The sequence below is a fragment of the Crotalus tigris genome, unplaced genomic scaffold, assembly GCF_016545835.1.
Source record: "Crotalus tigris isolate CLP2741 ecotype Arizona unplaced genomic scaffold, ASM1654583v1 scf7180000017721.692284, whole genome shotgun sequence".
Classification (NCBI taxonomy): Eukaryota; Metazoa; Chordata; class Lepidosauria; order Squamata; family Viperidae; genus Crotalus; species Crotalus tigris.
This window is the reverse complement of record NW_024096590.1, coordinates 453,144-473,780: the sequence shown is the minus strand read 5'-3', so window position 1 is coordinate 473,780 and position 20,637 is coordinate 453,144. Positions and strand designations below refer to the sequence as shown.

Here is a 20,637-nt window from a genome sequence, read left to right as displayed (position 1 = left end):
TATTTTATTAAGTACTACCACCAGGCTTCACCCCCCCCCCCAATTCTAAAACCACTCAAGATGCATATCCCTCTGATCAAAGTTTCTTCATCAAACTCTGAGGCTGACTGGCTGAGCAGTCTGAGCCTGGTATAACCATGTAAGAATTTGAAGGCAGGAGGCTATGATCAAACATTAAGTAATGATCTTTTGAATCTCTCTCTCTGCGTGTGTATGTCTATGGAGATGCTTCATGGCCAAATATAGCCCAGTTTTGTACACAAGCTGAGTTGGACGAGTTCCCATTGTCCTTGGGAGGCCAGCTGCCTGCAGTCCAACCAAAGACTCAGCATGGATAGTACCTGTAGTACACAGGATACACTAATCTGTTTGATGAGGGACCAAAATATTAGTGATATGGGAAACGCCATGTCAAATCCTAGTAGCTGCTGAAGCTTGCCACTGTAGGGGTAGTCTCAAGAAACATATTTGGAATCAATGTAAAGTACCATTCTGTGGCAGGTATGAAGTTTTTATTAACAACCCAATACCACAGATAACATACGCAATAATAAAGAATACAAAGCATTGCAAAACATGTTAGGTAGTTCTCAAGCTACAACAGTTTGTTTAGTGACCTTTTGAAGTTATGTCACTGAGAAAAGTGACAGCACTGATTTTCACACTTACAACCGTTGCAGCATCCCCAAGGTCACGTGATCAAGATTCAGACGCTTGGTAACTGGTTCATATTTATGATGCTTGCAGTGTCCCAGGGTCATGTGATCAACTTTTGCAACCTTCTGACAAGCCAAGTCAATGGGAAAGCCAGATTCACTTAACAGCTGTTACTAACAACTGCAGTGACTCACTTAACAAATGTGGCAAAAAAGGTCGTAAAATGGGGGCAAAACTCACTTAACAAATGTCTCACTTAGCAAATTTTGGGCTCAATTGGGATCGTAAATTGAGGACTACCTGTATTCGGTCCAAATCTATCATCCTAACCTCTAAAAGGGTCCTGTCTCATGCACTAGGAAATCTTTTTTGAGGAATAATTGTTTATTATAAGGATTGGGGGAGAAATACACCATTTTTTTAAGGAGAAAATGCACACATATAAAGCAAGTAGCTTTACACTCCTCCCAAAAATGAAATTATAATGAAGTAAAAGCATAAGTACAAATAAAAAAATACCAGCATTGTGAAATGCAAAGGAAATACTGTAATCATGAACAATACAGTACTGTAGTGGATTTCCAAAAACAGAGAACCAGCCCAGCTGAGACAAAATAATAAAATTATTTTACCCTCAGAAGTCCTCACTTCTAAAAAGCAAAGGTTAATGACTCACTCCCATTTCACCACTTGGTTAGCCTTTTGCAATGCACCATTTGTTCATTCGTTCATTCATTTGCTACCCATCTCGCCAAGACAACTTCATATCGGGTCATTTGTGAAGACCCCTCAGAAAATGTCTGATTCAAATTGGTGTAAACTCTTTTACAAATAAACTCTGTCAATATAGACAAATCATGTAACAATAAATGTTGGAAATACCATTACAAAGGAGGAACAACTCATCCTACACAGTGGTGATGTTAAAACAAAAATCCAGTATTGGAAAAATATACATCAAAATATTCTGAAAATTCTGAAAATAAAATTTACACTTGAAGCCACAAATATTTTTTAGACATAATTCCAGAAAACATAATTGAGAAATACAGTTGATTAAGATATGCATTGACAATTGCAAGAACAAATATGATACAACATTGGAATAGAAGAACCTGGCCGATGGGAAACCAAAATGTAAAATTGTGGAGCAATGGCAAAATAGATAGTATAAAGCAGAGTTCCCCAACCTTTCCAGCTTTGTGGACTGGTCAGGGGGAGGGGGGAAAGAAGGGATGGTTCTGCACAAATGGAGTGCAGTTGCTTGCTGCTTGTGCAAGTAGGGATGTGTGCAAGCATGCACGCTCACCTGCTACTTCTGTGGCCCAGTTCCAAGGGCTCAAGGCCTGATAGTGGGCCATGGTCCGGGCATTGGGTACTTCTAGTTTACAGGGAATAGCAAAAATCAGGCTTCATAGACAATTTATTATCAATTACACACGTATTTAGGCGGTTTGTTTTGTTATGTAATGCTGTGTTTTTATCGTTAACCACCCGGAGTCCTGCGGGAGTAGGACAGTCTATAAATTTTAATAAATAATAATAAAAATAATAATAATTACATTAAACGTTTGAATTGGCTGTCATTTTCTTTTAACTCTTGTTTGATGCATGAATCTTTCAACACTCCTAAATACAGTACAATAACATTTTATCAGGAAAAAAATAAAATATATAGGGTCTGGCGTTTGGTATATCTTGTATATCCATAATATGATAGTATCCACTGATCCAGTGGTTAAAGCACCAGACTAGAAACTAGGAGACCGTGAGTTATAGTCCCACTTTAGGCATAAATACTGGCTAGGTGACTTTGCCTCTCAACCCAACACACCTCACAGAATTGTTGTGGGGAAAATAGGAGGAGGAAGGAATATTAAGTATGCTCATTGCCTTGACCTGCTTATAAAAACAATAAAGGTGGAATATGAACAAAGAAATAATAAAACCTTCTGCTATTGTTACTTTGAAAAATTAAATGTTTTTGGTGAAATCTTATTATTCAGGATTTTTAAGAATACTAAAGATAGCCAAAGGATTAATCCAACTTTTATTTCCTCCCTATATTTATATTCCACTTTAGGACTCCATCACATTAATTTATATAAAACCAATTGATCAGAAACACATACAGTACAGCATCCAAAAAATAGAGATGAATCTACAAAGTGCATTTTATGAATGAACCCTAGTGTATTTTTTTGAATGATAAAAGCAAGTCGCAGGTTACATTGTTGCATGAATCAGGCCCAACAGGCCTTTTAAGAATTCAGAACTTCTGAAAATTACTACCCTTGACATTACAAATGCTTCATAATATTTACATTTAAAAATTCCCAGAAAAAATGTAGCTAATCAATAGGAGGTTTTGATAACCTGAAACAACCATTTACCAAAATATCTCACTGCATCCAATTGCTTCACAGTGGCAACATGTGGAAAACAAAGGCATTCTAGTTTCTGATGAGTGAATATGAATGCGGGGAGAAGGGGGGGGGACACTTTTGCTGGTCAGTTCCCAGAGACGGTATTAGTGTCTAATATTAACATTAGAAGTGTGCAATATTTTGGAAATAATTAGGAAAGGAGGCTTCAGACTGAACAAAGGCCAGAGAAGTGTATAGTATCTGCAACTCTTGCAAGTAGCTACCTTATCTTTTTCTGGAGTTGTGTGACTGCCTGCTGAGAAAGAAACCTGGCTGCACAAAGGAGTTACAATGAGGAGCTTACATTTAATGTCTGCACACTCTAGTCCAGGGATAGGCAATTTTGGCTTTTATGACTCGTGGACTTCAACTCCCAGAATTCCTGAGCCAGCATAGCTGGCTCAGGGATTCTGGGAGTTGAAGTCCACGAGTCATAAAAGAGCCAAGGTTGCCTACCCTGCTCTAGTCTAAAGCGTCCGTCCAATCCAGAACATTTGCACCGCCTAAATACGTGTGTACACCACACACACCATCTCAAAGAGAACTTTACAGCACGGTGCAAAAGCATACGCTTTTCATGCAGAGGTCTCAGATTGAACCGGAGGGAGAATCGGCCCTATTGGAAACTCTATAGAGCTCTGTAGAAGCAGGATCGAATTACCGACCTAGAAGGAGTCGATTCGGTCTAACGCAGCTTCCTACGTCGGCATCCTCTTCCCAGATCTGGGCAACCAAGCTCCATAGAGATCGAGGTGGATCAGTTTCCTTGGAGAAGTGCCGGATAACTCGACTTTCAAACGAGCAGAAACCGTTCGAACGACAACTCCCAAGTCCACCCGATTCCCCCCCCCCCCGAGTCCCCGGGAGAGTTGTAAGCTACGACCGCTGGAGGGCGCAGCGGGATCTGACTTAGAGAAGTCCCCGAGGCCGGCGCCTGAGCGAGCGAGCGCCTCCTTTTGGGCTCGGCAGAAGGCTTTTCGTCCTCGGCTTGGGCCAAAGTGTCCTGGATCTTCCCTTTTATTGTTGGTTTCTTGAATATCCTTCGCGTCCGCGAGGAGGAAGCCGTAGCGCTGCCGTCTCTTGCGAGAGGTGCACCTGTCCCGATCCTGCCGCCGCCTCGGCCAGGGTGGCGAAAGGAGGAAGGGACCTCTGAACCCATCCCACGTGCTTTTGTAACCACCCGGCCTGGACATCGAGGGGTTAAAATCGGCGAAGTGATTCGCCCATCGAGCGTGCGCTGCGGCTCCGTACGGACGCATCTCTCACTTCCCCCGCGCCATTTCGGCGTCTCCTTCCGCCACAGCTTCCAACACAAAATAAGTACTGGGTTGCTTCCTTTTGCAAAGACATCGCACCGTCTCTCGCCGAAGGCAAGAGGGGTAGAATTGGAGCAGGCCTAAGCTAGTCCCTTCCCGTCCAACGGGGAAAGGAAGCAGAGCGAGAAAGGGGGCCGAAGAGGAAGGACAAGTCCCTAACTCCGGGATCCCACCCTCCCTTTGCATAGAAGGAGGAGGAGGGAGGGGGAGGTTAAGCAAACCCGGAGCTGGCCCAGCAGGACCTACTTTCCTCTCTGAAAATGGCTGCCTCGGTGAACAGTTTCTGTTCAATTCCTTAAAGCCCTTCGTTGGGTGGGGGGGAGCGGAGGGGGATAAAGCTCAGCCACCGATGCTTCTTTGACTCCCGTTCTCTGCTTGAGCTGAGGATTAGAGTGCGAAGGGAGCAGGTGAGAAGTTTAAAAAAAAAAGGGAAGGAGAGAGCGAAACAGGAAAAGAAAGAGAAGAGGCCTGGAACAGAAGCCAGGGAGGAGATTAAAGAGGGGGCAAAAAAAAAAAAAGAAGGGGAAATCTCCCCAGGCCGATAACACGGAGCAAAGACTGGGTTGCGGCGGCTTTTCTTCACGAGAGAGAGAGAGAGAGAGAGAAAAAGAAAGAAAGGCGATGGGGGAATTTCGCCTGCTTGGGGAGCAAATAATGATGGGGATAAGCTAAGACTCCGGATTAGTTTGGGGCTGCGGGGGCATCTTGCGAGGGGAGGCTTTGCAAGGCAGGAGGAAAAGTATGAACGTTCCAGCAGACGGGAAACTCTGAACGTTCGCTTTCCCTCCATTCGATCCCCCTCCCTTGGGAAAACCTCAGCGTTCCATCCGGAGGGCTCCAGCGTTCCATCCGGCCTCCCAAGCGGTCTGTTTGGGCACCTCTGGCTAGAACAGGGGGAGTGGGAGGTCTAGGAAGGGCGACCGAGGCGGCAGCAAGCAGGAATCTTTTCCTCGGATGCGGCTGCTTGAAGATCAAAGGCAAACCCGGAGCTCCCTTTGTGTGCCGTCCTAGGAAGACCTGGCTCTCCGCTCTTTCTTTTGCCTTATTTTGAAACTCCGAAGTATCGTGGTGGAAGGAAGCGAAGCACCCTCTCCTTGTGTAAGGGGGCTGGGCTGCCTGGTGGTTGTTTTTTTACCCCCCTGGGTGGAGAAAAACCTTCGAATATTTGGATTTAGCATCCTTTCTAAACCTTTTTTTAAATGAGTTTGTGGGTTTGTGTGTTGTTTTTTTCCCTGAGTGGCTATAAGTAAGCAACCAGCATCTATTTGGCATCTGTTCTTTTTTTGTTTTTGTTTTTTTTTTCCGGGAAAGGAGGGGACAAATGCAAATATTTCCTTTTCCCCCCTTTTCGATTTTTGGGATAATGATTTCTGCTGTGTCTTGCCTATGGATTTTGGCGGGTGAGAATTTCTGGATCGTCTTGTAGAAGAGAGGTAGGTGAGGGTTTGCATTTTTCTAGCCCCAGTGCTAATTTCTTTCAACTGTATTTGAATATCAATGCTCTTTGTATCTTGAGGCTGTATTTACTTCAGACTTCTCAACCTTGTTTATTTATGTTGTTGCATTTTGGTGCATGAGAAGAAATCTGTTTAGAAACTGTTCAGGAAGGATGCATAGTAAAAGGCCTTAGATCACAAGCAAACTGAAAATACGTCTATGTACCCTTGAAGCCTAGGCCTCATGTTTCCATTGGCTTATATAAATAAGTGACTGGGGTGGACGATGGTGGTGGTGGGAAGTATGGCTCCCTTTATATCCTCCTCATTGAGAGAATCGAGTTATGTATTTTTCAGCAGGAGAATCTGTTAATTTATTTTCCTGTCCCTTGCATATCTGCTGGTATGTTTTGCACAAAGAATTAAGCCAGAGGGGACTGTACTTGTGTGTGGGGTCAAAATGGTTGGTCTCATCATTGTGTTATTTTAAGAAGGGGGGGGGGAGATAGAATTAGAAATCATTTAACACAGAGGCAGAAGTGTTCATTCCTCTCCCATTTATTTACATTTCTGTTTTGCTTTGGGATTTGGATTAAAATGATAGAGTTAGTTTTTAACGTCTAGCTGGGTGTTTCTTAACTCAGCTGCATCTGTGTGATGGGGTTTGTTTAAATTGAGAGCTTAACTGCCCAAGAGGTTATGGCTGCTCTTCGATGGAGTCGCTCCCTTCTGTCCTTTAGATAGAACTGCCCTCTTAAAAGCAATGCTGTCCAGTTTTACAGCCAGAAGCCTGCTTTTTTTCCAAAGAAAAGCAGCCAACTGGAAAGCCTGCTTTACCCAGCAGTCTTTTAGTGTCCAGTGCAGCCTGCATGGGATTATGGAGGACTCCAAAGGGATTTACCCTGAGAAGAAAGGGTGGGTGGAGAGGAGAATTGTATTGGCATTTTCTCTCTCCCCAAACCAGCAGACACCAAGGTGGTTTCATGCTTGGATACAAAGACAGGATGGCGGGGTTTCTGCTCATCTCTGAGCTGTTGAAGTTCAGATTCTTCCTATAGGTTATTCTAAATGCAGAGTTGCATAAATTGAGCGGATGGCTTTCCTGTTCTGGTTTAACGGGAGGCGGGATACTGACTTTTGTCCCTCTGGCTGTCAAAGGGGACTTTGTGGGCTACACCTGTTGCATGGATATCTGATCACTCACAGTTGGACCTATGCTGCCTGGGGTTTAAAAAATGGAGAACTTTGATTTTCTTAACAGTGGGTAGAGAGCAGCTGAACAGCAACTGGTTTTGAGGAGACTTAACATGAAGGGACAGATCTCACTTGAGATTGCACTGGATGTTTAAAATCCCACTGCATACATAAATAGATTTGGCAATGTTATTACTAGTAGACATGGCTGTACCCTACCTAGAGCTTTCCAGACACAAGTATTTCCAGAGCATTTATTAAAAAAATGCAAAAGGAGTTTGTAAGCGTAACTTATACTTGTATATAGGAATACTTTTTGACTACACAAACATACCTAGATGGACACGCACTCTCTTTGTATGACTGTGTTAGAGAAAGATCTGGTGATGTGAATTTTATGTTCAGTTGGAAGAAGGTCAGGGAACAGACCTGGTGGAGCACACTCCTCTAAGGGGGGGGGCTGTGAATCTTCCTTTGATATCAAGGTTTCACGATGTTCAAGCACATTGATTGAAGTGACTGGATGTCAGATCTTTTCACTGTGACAGTTGTGCCTTCATTACATCCTGACAAGATACTAATAGCATGTTCTGTGGAGCTATCTTTGAAAAGTTTTTGGAAATTTCATGTGGTCCACAGGATGCAGCTAGGTTAGACATTAAGGCTTCCTATGTTGAAACAGTTCCACTGAGTACTATTGTTTTGAGGGATAATATGAACTACTAGTTGTAAACTATGTATCTCTTTGTTGAAAGGCCACAATAATTCCCTCTATACTTGCCCTGCCCCTAAAGTCTTGATAAAAGAACCTCCTTCTTAGTCCTGGCACCATTTGAGGAGCACATGAGAGAAACACAGTCTTTACATGGGCTGCTTCTAAATTTTGGGAGAAGCTCCTTCTGTTATTCTTTCCAGACCAAGCAGAAACATTTTTAATTAGGGAGTCCCAAGACAGTTTGCTAAGTCATTGTTTTTTGTTTTATTACAAACATATTTTAAAATGTTTCAATTATTTGACAATGTGATTTGTAGAGTGCTTTCTATGTTACTTGTTAGTCATGTTGAGCACCAATAATTTCTGAAAATATGAATATAAGTTAATAGAATGAAATAGTTTAAACTCTGTTGGTCATGAAACCAGGGTTATGATGATGTGGGAACCAGAAAAGAAATAGAGACACCTTATTACCACTCTGTTGTTTTTTTACTAAATCCTCAAGGAAGGAAAACCTGAATGAAAAAAAAAGCCTAGTTGAAATGCCTCCTGGAGTTTCTTGAACAAAAATATATACCGGTATTAAAGAAACATTCCATGGAAAATATGAACGGCTATCTTTGCTTTGAGGATTTTGGCTGTATCTATAACCAGACTACTAAGTGTAGTGTATTTTTCTATGTATACACACAACATCTAAGGCTCTGAGGTCAGTAGTTGAGGTGAAATATTACAATGTAATGTCAGTGAATTTCTAATATTTATTCAAGTTTGGCCAGGTGGAGTCTTCAAGCTGTTTGCCACTAGCAAAACTTGATGTTAATTGCTTTATTTCTGCTGTATCTAAAGAGTGCTGCAATCTAAATGTGCATTGGTCCATGAAACTTGTTATGCAAAGTCCCAGCCTTAGTTTCTTGGTTTAAATCTGCAATTATTTTAATACTGAGAGATCCTATAGAGAAAATTTGTTTTTGAGTTCTTTGTTTTTTCACACTTCATAATTGCATATACTTGTTGCCAAATTATAACTTTTGCATACCAGTCTCAGCCTATTCTATCAGCTGAGAACTATTCTTTTGGAATGCCAGGTTGATATTTCATCTTTTCCATTTAAATGTTTGGGGGAAAGAATGTTCTGTTAAATTTCCAACATTGTAGAATAACTTATATATAATTTACACAGTTTGGAATAAAGGCAGAAATCAATTTGATATAGCCTAATTGAGTATGACATCAGCAGAATCTTTATCCAGTATTTTATCTATTAACCCTACTTGTATACTTGGTCAGTACACATGAGAGTTGGATTGTTATGTAGGCGGATGCCGGATGCTGGAGTTGTACAGATAGTCCTTAATTTACGTCCACAATTGAGATCAGAAACTGAGATCATATATCTTTTTTGGATATTTTTCATAGCGTCATTAAACAAATCACAGGGCTGTTAAGTGAATGGCACATTTGTTAAGCAAACCATTGTTCTGAATGGGTATTTTTGCCAAAAATGCCAGTAATTGGCAAAATATCGCAAATCAGGGTCATATGACTGTAGAACGCTGCAACCAGTTATAAAGGCCATCCGGTTACTGAGTGCTGAAAATGCGCTCATGTAACCTCGGGGGAGGCAACATGATGGTCCGAAATGCATTATGGGCTGTAAAGCACCCGTTCTGAGAGAGTCCTAACTCCAAACAGTTGTAAAATGACTGACCGGATCCATCAATTGTAAGTCGACTACCTGTAGTTCAGCATCTAGAGGGCCATAGATTCTGTATTACTAGGCTAGACGTGCAAATGTTGTTGAAATTTGAAAATCTCTAACTCTGTGATGCCTTCCACACTTATTTTGGCAGTAGAGAACTGCAGCCATATATGTATAGAAAAAACTGTGTTAAAGATCTTCTTTCCCAAACCAAAGTTTCTGTATTGCAATTATAAATTGTCAGTGTAAAATTGACCTTACTTGAAGATGAAGTGCTAATGTGCTGTAGGTTGTTAACTTTCTTCGATTTTGGATTCTACCTCTCAGTTCATTGAAGCTTCAAAATAATAAAATAATAAAAAATAATAAAATAACTTCTTAGAATAACACATTGAAGAAGGGATATCTGCATCAAGTTAGAGACTATAAGATGGTTGTAAAATCGCTCTGGGAAAGAGAAAGATGATCTCCGATTATAGAGAGGCATCTAAAACTGGGGTTCTGAGTATTTCCATGGTAGATTTGGACAGGTTCATGCATGGGCACACTTTATTTAAATTTCCCAGAAAGCTTGAAATTTGCACTTTTAGCCTGGCAACCATAGAATTGCATCCTGGAGAATGCAAGAAATTCCATGCAAGTGGCTAGGAGAGAAGAGGTTTATACAGTATGGAAAGAAGACAGCTCCTTTGCCCTCAATGCAAGTGTTAGACCAGAGGTAGGCAACCTTGGCTCTTTGATGACTCGTGGACTTCAACTCCCAGAATTCCTGAGCCAGCATGGCTCAGCTTGGAAACTCTCCCTTTCCCCTCAGCATGGCTGGATCAGGAATTCTGGGAGTTGAAGTCCACAAGTCATAAAAGAGCCAAGGTTGCCTACCCCTGTCTTAGACCTTTCTGGATTTTTTATTTTACTTTATTACAGTGCAGCCCTGTCCAGCGATTCTTTGAACAATCTTCAAAGTCAGTTCCATGTGCAGATGACTGCATCAATCTAGTCTGGAGGATTTCAATCAATGGATAATTAAAATTATCTCTGTCTAAATCGGGGGGAGGGGGTTTGTGTGTCAGATGGCCGGCCCGCGGGCCAGATGCGTCACGCTGAAACCGCGCCCACCCCATTGCCAGCAATGGGGAAAAGGTCGCGACATGTCACATGACGTTGCGAGTTTGACACCCCTGGTCTAAATGGATTTATAGCTAGCTATATTGCCCAGTGTTTCTCCTTCTGTATTCAGAGCACAAGGAACTTCGTTTTTTATGATGAGAGCTTTCAGTATTTTGTGACATAGTTTGTGCGTTTAAAAAAGAAGTCTCAAATCTTTAGTGCTTTAAAGCAACTTTTCATATTGTTGGATCTCTGAGTATGTAATATTTGGAGTACAGATAGTCCTCAACGTAGAATCGTTTGTCTAGTGGCCATTCGAAGTTACAACAGCACCGGAAAAAATGTCTTATGACTGCTTTTCATACTTATGACTGTTACAGCATTCCCTCTTGGTCATGTGATCAAAAGTCAGCTGCTTGGCAACTGATGCATATTTTTAATGGTTGTAGTGTCCCGGGATCATGCGATCACTCTTTGCGGTCTTCTGAAAAGCAAAGTCAATGGGGGAGTCAGATTCACTTAACGACCGTGTTATTAATTTAACAGCTGCAATGATTCGCTGAACAACTGTAGCAAGAAGGGGTCATAAAATGAGGCAAAATTCACTTAACAAATGTCTCAGTTAGCAGCAGAACTTTTGGGCTCAACTGTAGTCATAAGTCAAGGAGCACCTGTACAATTTTAATCCTCTTGAATATAGAATATGGAGGTTATGGGAATATTATTTCGGGTTCTGAAGTTGAAGATTAGGAAGTGCTGGATGACTGGATTATAGTTGATAATCTTTGTTGTTGATAGTGTCGTAAGTGGTGTGCAATGTAGAAAAAAATGTTTTCATGTATGTGTAAGGGCAGGGTGATGTAAAGCGATTCATAATTTTGACCGGATGGCTTAGAAAAATGTTCTTTTTAGGCTTGAAATATATGTTTCCTCTTGCACTGAAGTCTATTATGTTCTTGAAAGCTTTTCTAGAATTGACCTAGAGGCCCTTCAAGGACTGTTGGTGAGGCATCCAACAAACAAGGACAAGCAAAGAATTCTAAAGATTGATTTAATTTCTTGATATATTTTGTGAGTGTGTTAAATATGGAATAGTTCTGAATGTTAACATTTAATCTAAATCAGGGGTGTCAAGGTCAATTTCATTGAGGGACGCATCAGCACTGCAGTTGCCCTCAGGGGGCTGGGTGGGTGTGGCCAGGGTGGGTGCAGCCTACTGGGTGGGTGTGGATGGAGTGGGTGTGGCCTACTGGGTGGGTGTGGCCAGCTTTCCATCGTTCGCGTCAAAGGTGCCTGTGGGGGCCTGGGGAGGAGTGGAATAGATTTGAGGGTCTCTGGCAGAAGGGGGTGGGACCAGGGCAAGTGCCAAGGCATGGTCCACTGGAGGAGCCTCACTGTTCTTCTCAGGCCATGTGGGGGGGAGTGGCTTATGGAGCTAAGACTGAATGCGTTTCAGCATAGATGGCCATCACAAAATTGTACATTGGTTCCCGGCTGGTCTGGGCCAGGGCCAAGGCAGAGGGGGCCGTTCCCTCACTGTTTCCAGGATGGCTTCGCGGGCCACATGAAATCACTTCGCGGGCCGCATCCGGCCCTCGGGCCTTGTGTTTGACATGTCTGATCTAAATGAAGCCTGCATGGGATATGGTTAAGCTTTACCTTGACATGGTGCTGAACGCCATGGAGGCTATGGAGGTTTTTCCATCTAGAGTCCAAAAAGTGATGTAATTGATTTTTTTTTTTAACCAAGCATTTTGCATTACCTTGAGGCTTTGTTCTGGGTATCTGGAGGAGATTCTTGAACATGTGGGTGTGCGTGGTGCGTCCTGGCAATCTTGTAGTTAGCATTAGATTGAGGAAAAGCTTTGAGTGATGCAGAACAACATGGCAGCTTGGCTTCACTTTTAAGGAAAGAGAAGAGGACTGCGCTACTTTATTAAGGTGCTTTAAACGGTGCATGGCATGAACCTTTGTGGAAGGGAAGGACTCTTTCAAAGTTTTGCATAGCCATAAGGTAGATATCTATTGATATGTATGTTGCAGAGATAATGTTGAAAAAAATAGCAACTGCCTGTGATAAATATAGACGCTCTCACATTGAGGCCATTCCTTAGCAACAAACTGGAAATGACTTGCCCTTGTTTCTTTCTGGGAGGTTTTAAAATATTTTTTAGACTTCCCAGTTTAGTCTAAACCCTGGAATTGGCTGGTGATTTCTCATCCAAGTGCTATCCCAATATGATCTTGCTTAGCTTCTAAGAACAGGTAGTGTTGATCAGATGGTATTAGACACAGTGGCATGATTGTACAGTTCTGTAAAAAATTACTAACTCTTTCATATTTTTGTGATTTTTGCCTGACTTTACTAATGAATGTTAAGGGAGTTTCATTTGAGTCCTATTGATATACGAGGGCAATTTGGAAATAAACCTCTGTTTAGTTACCAATGACAGACACTCGCAGATTCAGAACTTTTATTATACACATTAGAAAACTACAACATTGCATTACTTTTTGACATAGTCACCATTCAAATTTAGGCACTTGTCATAACGTCTTACAAGCTTTAAAATTCCTTAGTAGTAGTCGCTTGGTGCCAAATTTGGGCTATTGGGGGGGTAATCAAAAACATCCCAACGGAACTGCTTCAAAAGTTCTTGGGTGCGTCTAGTGGTGTGCGGGTGAGCATTATCGTGAACCAACACCACACCAGAAGTCAGCATGCCCCCACGCTTATTTTGGATGGCTCATCTGAATTTTCATAATGTTTCAGACTTCTGAATTGAAGGTCAAACCAGGCTCCATGAACTTCACTAGCAGTACTCCTTTGGCATCTTCACATTTGGCAGGATTTTCTATGGCACCACTTCCAGTGTGGTGTTGGTTTACGATAATGCTTGCCCGCACACCGCTAGACGCACCCAAGAACATTTGAAGCAGTTCCATTGGGATGTTTTTGATCACCCCCTCCCCCAATAGGCCAAATTTGCCACCAAGCGACTACTACTAAGGAATTTCAAAGCTTGTAAGATGTTATGACAATTGCCTAAATTGTTGGAAAGTAATGTAATGTTGTAGTTTCCTAACGTGTATAATAAAAGTTCTGTATCTGCGAGTGTTTGTCATTGATAACCAAATGGAGATTTATTTCCGAATTGCCCTGGTATGAAGGGAGCTTGAGTGAATAGACAACATTGAAGTGTGGTGCTTATTTTGTGCAAGTCATCCAGTACATGATGTGTCAGTGTGAAAACATAATTACCGCCCCCCAGTTCAATAAATTCAATAGGTGATTATTTAACAATCTGGATTGGTTTGGGTAACCCTTGCTCGTAAATGGCTCTCTTCGTCACAGTGACATTATTTTCTTTAATATAATTTTATTAATTTTAATTACAGTAGTCAAAAGTAATAACTTAAACTAGGTGAGAGAAAAGAATGGAAATAAAGAATAAAGTGCAGGAAAAAAGATATAGAAAATAAATAAATAAAATAAAAAACGAACACCAGGATAAAAGTAAAACAAACCTGTTTAATACAAACAAGTTTGTAAATAAAAGAGTTACCAAGCTTTCATTCATACATATATATTCCATCCTTTATCACAAGAAATCTAAACACACTTAATAACTTTTCACTCTGTATTAGGTTAATTAGTTATCCCTTACTCCCATTTCCCATCCCTTATCTATAAGCAAACCCATAAACATCAACTTTTCAATTTTGTTATCAGCAAAAAAGTCATAAAGGGTTGCCAGAATATTGCTAAAAATGTCTTGTTTTAACCTTGATCAAATAAATAAACTTTATTACTTCCTTTTCACTTCTTAAAATTTAATTCAATCAAATATTGTTATAGGCTTTGCTTTCTTTTCAATTCTTCATGTGCACAGATTTCTTCAAGGCTTTAACGTCTCGTTTGTAGATTCAGTAAGAAAATAGTTTCTAGGTCGTTCTGGTTTATTATTTGTATTTTTTAAAAAAAAATTTAAAACTTCAGCCAGTTTCTGTTGCATATCCAGCATAGGTAGTCCCTGATGTATGATCAGTAAAATGGCTTGTCTTCAGAAGTTATGGGTGCTCCATCAGTAGATGATTTTAAGACGAGATTGGACAGTCATTTGTCTGAAATGGTATAGGGCAGGGGCGTCAAACTGCCAGCCTGCCGGTCAGTTGCATCATACAGAGGCCGCGCTCACCCCAGCTCCAGCAATGGAAAAAAAGTCACGATATGTCACAACACGTCACGTGATGCAGCAAGTTTGACACCTGTGGTATAGGGTCTCCTGCTTGAGCAGGGGTTGGATTAGAAGAGTGGTCCCCAACTTTTCCGACTCTGCAGACTGGCGCAGTGGGGGAGGGGTAGGGGATGGTTTGGGGCATGTGCATGCCGCTTGTGCAAATGCAGCTTCACACACTTGCCCGCTGCTTGCATGGCCCGGTTCCCAACGGGCCGCGGGCCAGCACCAGGCCTCGGACTGGGGGTGGGGACTCCTGGACTAGAAGACTTCCAAGATCCCTTTTAACTCTGTTACCCTTTTCTGTTCTATCATTTGCCCAGTGACCATTTCAAGTTATGACAGGGCTGAAAGTAGTTGGTTCTGAACTCCTTGCAGTTCTAGCCATCCCAGCACCTTTGTGGTCATATGATTGTGATCTGGGTGCTTGGCAACCAGTTCACACATAGGGCCAGTTGCAGTGTCCTGCAATCACATAATTGTCATTTGCTACTTTCTCTGCCAGCTTCCCCAGAAAGTCAGTGAGGAAGCTGCCCCGAAAGGTTGCAAATCATTGGGGTAAGTCTTCCCCATCCAATTACCCTCCCTAACCTGTGTCATACCTCTCGCGTATCCTTTCATACCTTTGCACATCTTCCCCAATCATCACTGTGCCTCTCACACACCCCTTTGCCCCCTTGTACATCCTCTCCAGCCCTTGTGCGTCTCTCACGTCCCCTTGCACTCTTGTGCAGTGCCCCTGCCCCATGCCCCGTGCCCCTGCCCCATGCCTCCCAGAAACCCTTCTCACACCCTTCCCAACCAACGTTGTGTCTCTTGCACACCTTTGCTCTCTCTCTCCCCCACCCAGCAGCAACCACTTACATGCCTACCGGCCTGATAACAAGTTCTTGCTAGCTTCTCCACTGATTTTGGTTGTGGGAAGCTGGCAGGAAGTTGCCTCGCCTAATAAACGTGGGATTCAGTTAACAATGGCAAGCAGGACGGTAGGGATTGCCGTTGCTAAGTGATGCTGCTGCACTTTACAATCACATAACTCAACGATGGAAATTCCAGTTTCGATTGTTATAAGTTGAGGATTTTCTGTAAAATACCTTTTTCCAGTTATTATCTCAGCCTGTCATTTATAGTGCCGCATTTTGTACTTTATCAGGTAAACTTTGTTCCACATCTGTCATTCCTTCATGAACCATCTTTTAGACATAGTCTATTCATAGAAGCAGACTTCATTACGGGTAGTGTTGATATTCTAGATACTGATTTCTGGTTCTATTCTTTAAAGATCTCCTTTAATATTTTCCATATTATAACATTACAATATTTTGTTTTCTGCAAGTCCCAGTATTAATTGACATCATTAATTGACATTAATTGTTATTTATCTAGCTTAAATTATTTGGTCCCTTCTAATGTCCAGTTTCTAAAATCATCATTTCTTTTTCATTATGACTTGCACTTGCCACGATAACCAAAATAAGTCTGCTTTCCCCAAGAAGTTCATTTTTTAAATAATTAATTCCAAAATCAATATTCAAAAATTTATCTGGTCCCTTAATCTGTTGATAACTTTTGGATCATAATCTTATTTAACTTTTTGCTTTTTATTTCAAGTTCTTTAAATTCTTAAGTTTATAATTAATTTTTGTTCAGAGCTGAAGATAGACTCGTCCGATGAAGATTATTTTTCAAACCTATATTTATGAAGGTTCTTTAATACTGGGTGGGCGTGGATGGAGTGTGTGTGGCCTACTGGGTGGGCATGGCCAGCTCTACATTGTTCGCGTCAAGGGTGCTTATGGGGACCTGGGAAGGAGTGGGACAGATCTGAGGGTCTCTGGCAGAAGGGGGTGGGACCGGGGCAAGTGCCAAGGCATGGTCCATTTCTTCATTTCTCACAAAGGGTGACACCTCCCCAGCATGCACCCAGGGGGCGGGGCTGACGTGGCAGGGGCTGGTTCCTCACTGTTTCCGGACAGCCTTGTGGAGCTAAGGCTGAATGCATTTCAGCATAGATGGCTACCACAAAATTGTACATTGGCTCCCAGCTGGCCTGGGCCAGGGCAGTGGGGGCCATTCCCTCACTGTTTCCAGGATGACTTTGCGGGCCACATGAAACCACTTTGCGGGCCGCATCCGGCCCCCGGGCCTTGTGTTTGACATGTCTGGTTTAGGCAATTTCCAAATAAATGAACTTTGTGAGCTTTGTGTTGTTTAAAAGGCTCTGCCACAGTTGCAAGCAAGATAACTAATCCCTTTACCTGCAGGACATCATTATCGTGTGGTCTGGTTGCGAGAAGCAGCCATCGGGAACACATGTGGACGATCTCTTGTCTTCTCCTTATCCAGAGAGGTTAGAGAGAATTATCTACTCATTGATTCCTTGTCAGTTCCATTTTTGCAGAGCCATCTTCAGTTTGCCATACAATAAGGCATGCTAGAGGTTTCATCTGTGAGGGACCTACTTTTGATAGGTCCCAGGTGGTGGGCCTTCTCTGCCTTGAGGCCCACTTTATGAAACTTCCCCTCCCCCTGCCCCCTCCCCCAGGTTAGGTTAGCTGTATCCCTTTGAATGTTCAGGAGGTCCCTCAAGACCTGCTTATGTCATCAGACTTGGGGAACCAGTGACATTTTAAGGTGGCTCCCATATTGTGGGTGATATGTGATTGCTATACTTCTCTTCTTCTTGGTTTGTATACTCTTAATTATTTTAATAATTTTTAAATTGTTTTTAATAACTACTTTTATATTGTGGTTTTATTTGAATATTATATTCTGGCCAGAGTCATTTCTGGTCAGATGAGTGGCTATATAAATTTGATAAAATAAATAAATAAATAAATAAATACCTCTCTCCAGAAGTTCCCCAGCTCAGTGACGTTTTCACCACAGATTCTAAAGGCATATCACACCTCACTGCCAAGAAATATTTGAAGACCTCTTTAAAGTAGTCATTAAAGTCTATTCCAAGAAAGCTACAAAACTATTTCTAATGCTCTGGAGTTCCACTGATCCACAGTCAAAAGCAAACTTAGAATGGAGAAGATTGGGGACAACAGTAAATCTTCTCAACAGTGGCAGCTCTCTCAAAATTACTTAAGAGCACAGCATAGAATTGTCGTGAAAAATCACAATCCCAGACCAACATCCAGGGAATTGCAGGCCTCTCACCTGGTTTGTGTATGTTTGTGATTCCATCAGCAAAAAACAACTATGTAAAAATGACGTTATAGAATAGCAAAATGCAGATAATTGCTTCCTTGAAGGAAAACATTAATTTTTGTCTCAAATTGGTCAAAAAGCATCTAGATGACTCTCCAGACTTCTGGAGAAATGTTGTACAGGTAATCCCCAAGTTACGAGCGTTCACTTGATGCTCATTTGAAGTTACGCAATAAGCGTCCCCTAGTGCTTATGAGCAAGAAATTATGAATATTGCAGCACCACTGCAGTTGTTCTCCAGCACAGGAGATGGAGACTCCAACAATGGGTTAGCTCTGTCTTCCTGCCCATTCAGACCAGGTCAGCCAAACTTGCCACGTCTGTCCTGGGCTAGGACACGCCCAGTCTTGACCTGGTCTCCAGCCCTACAAGACGTGGTAAGCTTGGCTCTCAGAAAGAGGTAGGATAGAGCTTACCATTGGTGAATTCTCCTAAAAGATCCATGTTCATTCTCAACAGCATTGGGATCCGCACTGTTTTGAATGACTGGTAGAAGAGAGAAATTTTTTTTCTCTTTTAAACTCTTAAGGAGAACAGAGGCTTCCGTTTTCCCTCCATTCAGTCCCGTTTAGATTCTGCAGCGCTGGGATCAGTGCTGCAAGCCAAGGTTAAAAATTCCTTTCCTTTGGGACCATAGAGAGAACGGAGGCTTCCGTTCTACTTTTACTCACTTTATCTAGATCAGTGGTTCTCAACCTTTCTAATGCCGCGACCCCATAATACAATTCCCCATGTTGTGGTGACCCCCAACCACTTATACATCACCGGGTGCCAGGGGCGTGGCCAAAGAAAAGGGAGAAAAAAATGGCGGACAGACTTGTTTGGCGACCCCCGTGAAATGGCCGTTCGACCCCAAATGGGGTCCCGACCCACAGGTTGAGAACCACTGATCTAGATTCTGCAGCACTGCAGCCCGAGGCTCGTCAAACCTCCTGGGGGGGTGGGATTCTCCTGGCGGAGCCTCATTCGGCTGAAGCAATCTAAGGGGAGCAAATGCGAGAAGTGGTGCCTCGACAGACACCGCAGAATTGCGGAGGTGGAGGGCTCCTTTTTTCCGCCGTTTCCATGGCCATTTTCTTCAACCTGGAGGACTCCTTTCTCGCCGCTCAGGCGGCCGCCATCTTTTTCAAACCGGACGGCTCTTTTCCCACTGTTTCAGGCAGCTGCAATCTTTTTTGACCTGGAGGGCTCCTTCCTGCTGTTTTCAAACGGCTGCCATCTTTTTTGATACAGGGTGCTCCGGCTACCTTTTTTGGCTACCGGAAAGAACCACGGCAGCCGAGCAAGTTCCCGGGGGATGGGTTCTAAGGCCCCCTATTGGATCCATGTCTTTAGCTTTCCGTTTTTTTTCCTTCGCAGACTGATCGGGCGGCCTCCATCTTGGGCTGCGGCCCATCTTGCAGCCATGGCCCATCTTATAGCTGGGGCTGTTTTCGGCCTAATACTCACACGATCTTGATTCTATTCCATCCCCTCGGTTAAAGCTTGGGGTTTTAACAGCTGAGGTCGTTCGGTCTTTCCGGCCCATGCTTCCAAGCCGGCCTGCAGTATTACCAGCGCCCTGTGCTGACGCCAATTGCGCATGTGACGCACCATAGCCGCTGAGCTGCATCCCTGACACTCGCTAGTACAATTCACGAACCTGGCCATCCCTTGGAGGGCTAGACCCAACCCGCCAGGCGAGCTTGCTGACACCTCGCCTTTACCAGGGGCTCCACGTGCCAGCAGGTTTTCCACGGCCGTAGACACGACCGGACCCAAATAAGGGGACAAACAGTCCACCTCCCTCACCGGTCGGGTGGCCAGGGGAGCAGGGTGGAACAAACTATTGCCTTGGCAATCCCCTGCTCTACCTGCTCAACCTCAACCGCCAACTGATCCCCTGCCAGAGCTCCCTCTCAATACCTCTGAGATAGCTCACCCCAGGATGGAGGACCCCACGTGTCTCAACCCAAGAACACCGCCTCCCCATCCACTAGCCATAAAAGGCAGAAATCCTCCAACCAGGAGGCGGCAGGCAGGATCAAGGCCAAGGCCAAGACCATTTCTGGAAAGAAGCCTTCAAAAGCGGAGAAACAGGCTAGCAGAAGGCATCAGACTTTGGAGAAGGAATTCTCCAAGGCACAGAAGCAGGCCAGGGCGAGGGCGGAACAGACAGAGGATGCGGAGTTTGATCTTCCTTTGGGGCCTTCAATCTCTACCCAAGGGGTCTGGTTTCCGGAGGGGAGTCCCACCACAAACCCTCTCTCTTCTGGGGTGGATCGAGTCCAAACGACCCATCCATCATCATTGTCACCGCGGGTCCCACTCTCGGTCCCAGAGGTCACCTTTACCACCACAGCGGCTGGACTCAGGGCGGCTGAGCCCGAGGGCTTACCTTCTGAGGACCGTCTCCAAACTCTGATCGCTCAGGCGGTGGACCGGGCGCTTGCTGCTAGGTCTTACCACGTGCCCAGATTTCAGTCCGTGACTTCCATGCCCCCATCCTTCTTTCAGTCGGGTGTACCCGAGTACCAGGGTCCCCCTTCACTGTCCCGGTCCTCTCTCAGCAGGGCCTCATCCCCTTCAGGGGAGGAGCAACCTGACATGTCATGGTGGGAGGAGGAAGACCCTCCCCCAGATCCTCC

At 43.4% G+C, this 20,637-nt stretch overlaps 1 protein-coding gene across 12 annotated transcripts in view; it reads left to right on the top strand.

Annotated features, from left to right (window-relative positions):
- The first annotated feature begins 4,673 nt into the window (after positions 1 to 4,673).
- The window catches only part of KMT2D (lysine methyltransferase 2D), a 125,594-nt gene continuing 109,630 nt past the window's right edge, over positions 4,674 to 20,637 (top strand). For 9 of the 12 annotated variants that reach the window (XM_039338844.1, XM_039338851.1, XM_039338849.1 and 6 more), the window contains exon 1: positions 4,729 to 5,832. The gene's annotated coding sequence lies outside the window, so the exon portion shown is untranslated. Of the gene's footprint in view, positions 5,833 to 20,637 lie in introns of all 12 variants that reach the window. The other 3 variants (XM_039338846.1, XM_039338843.1, XM_039338842.1) reach the window with 2 other exon arrangements.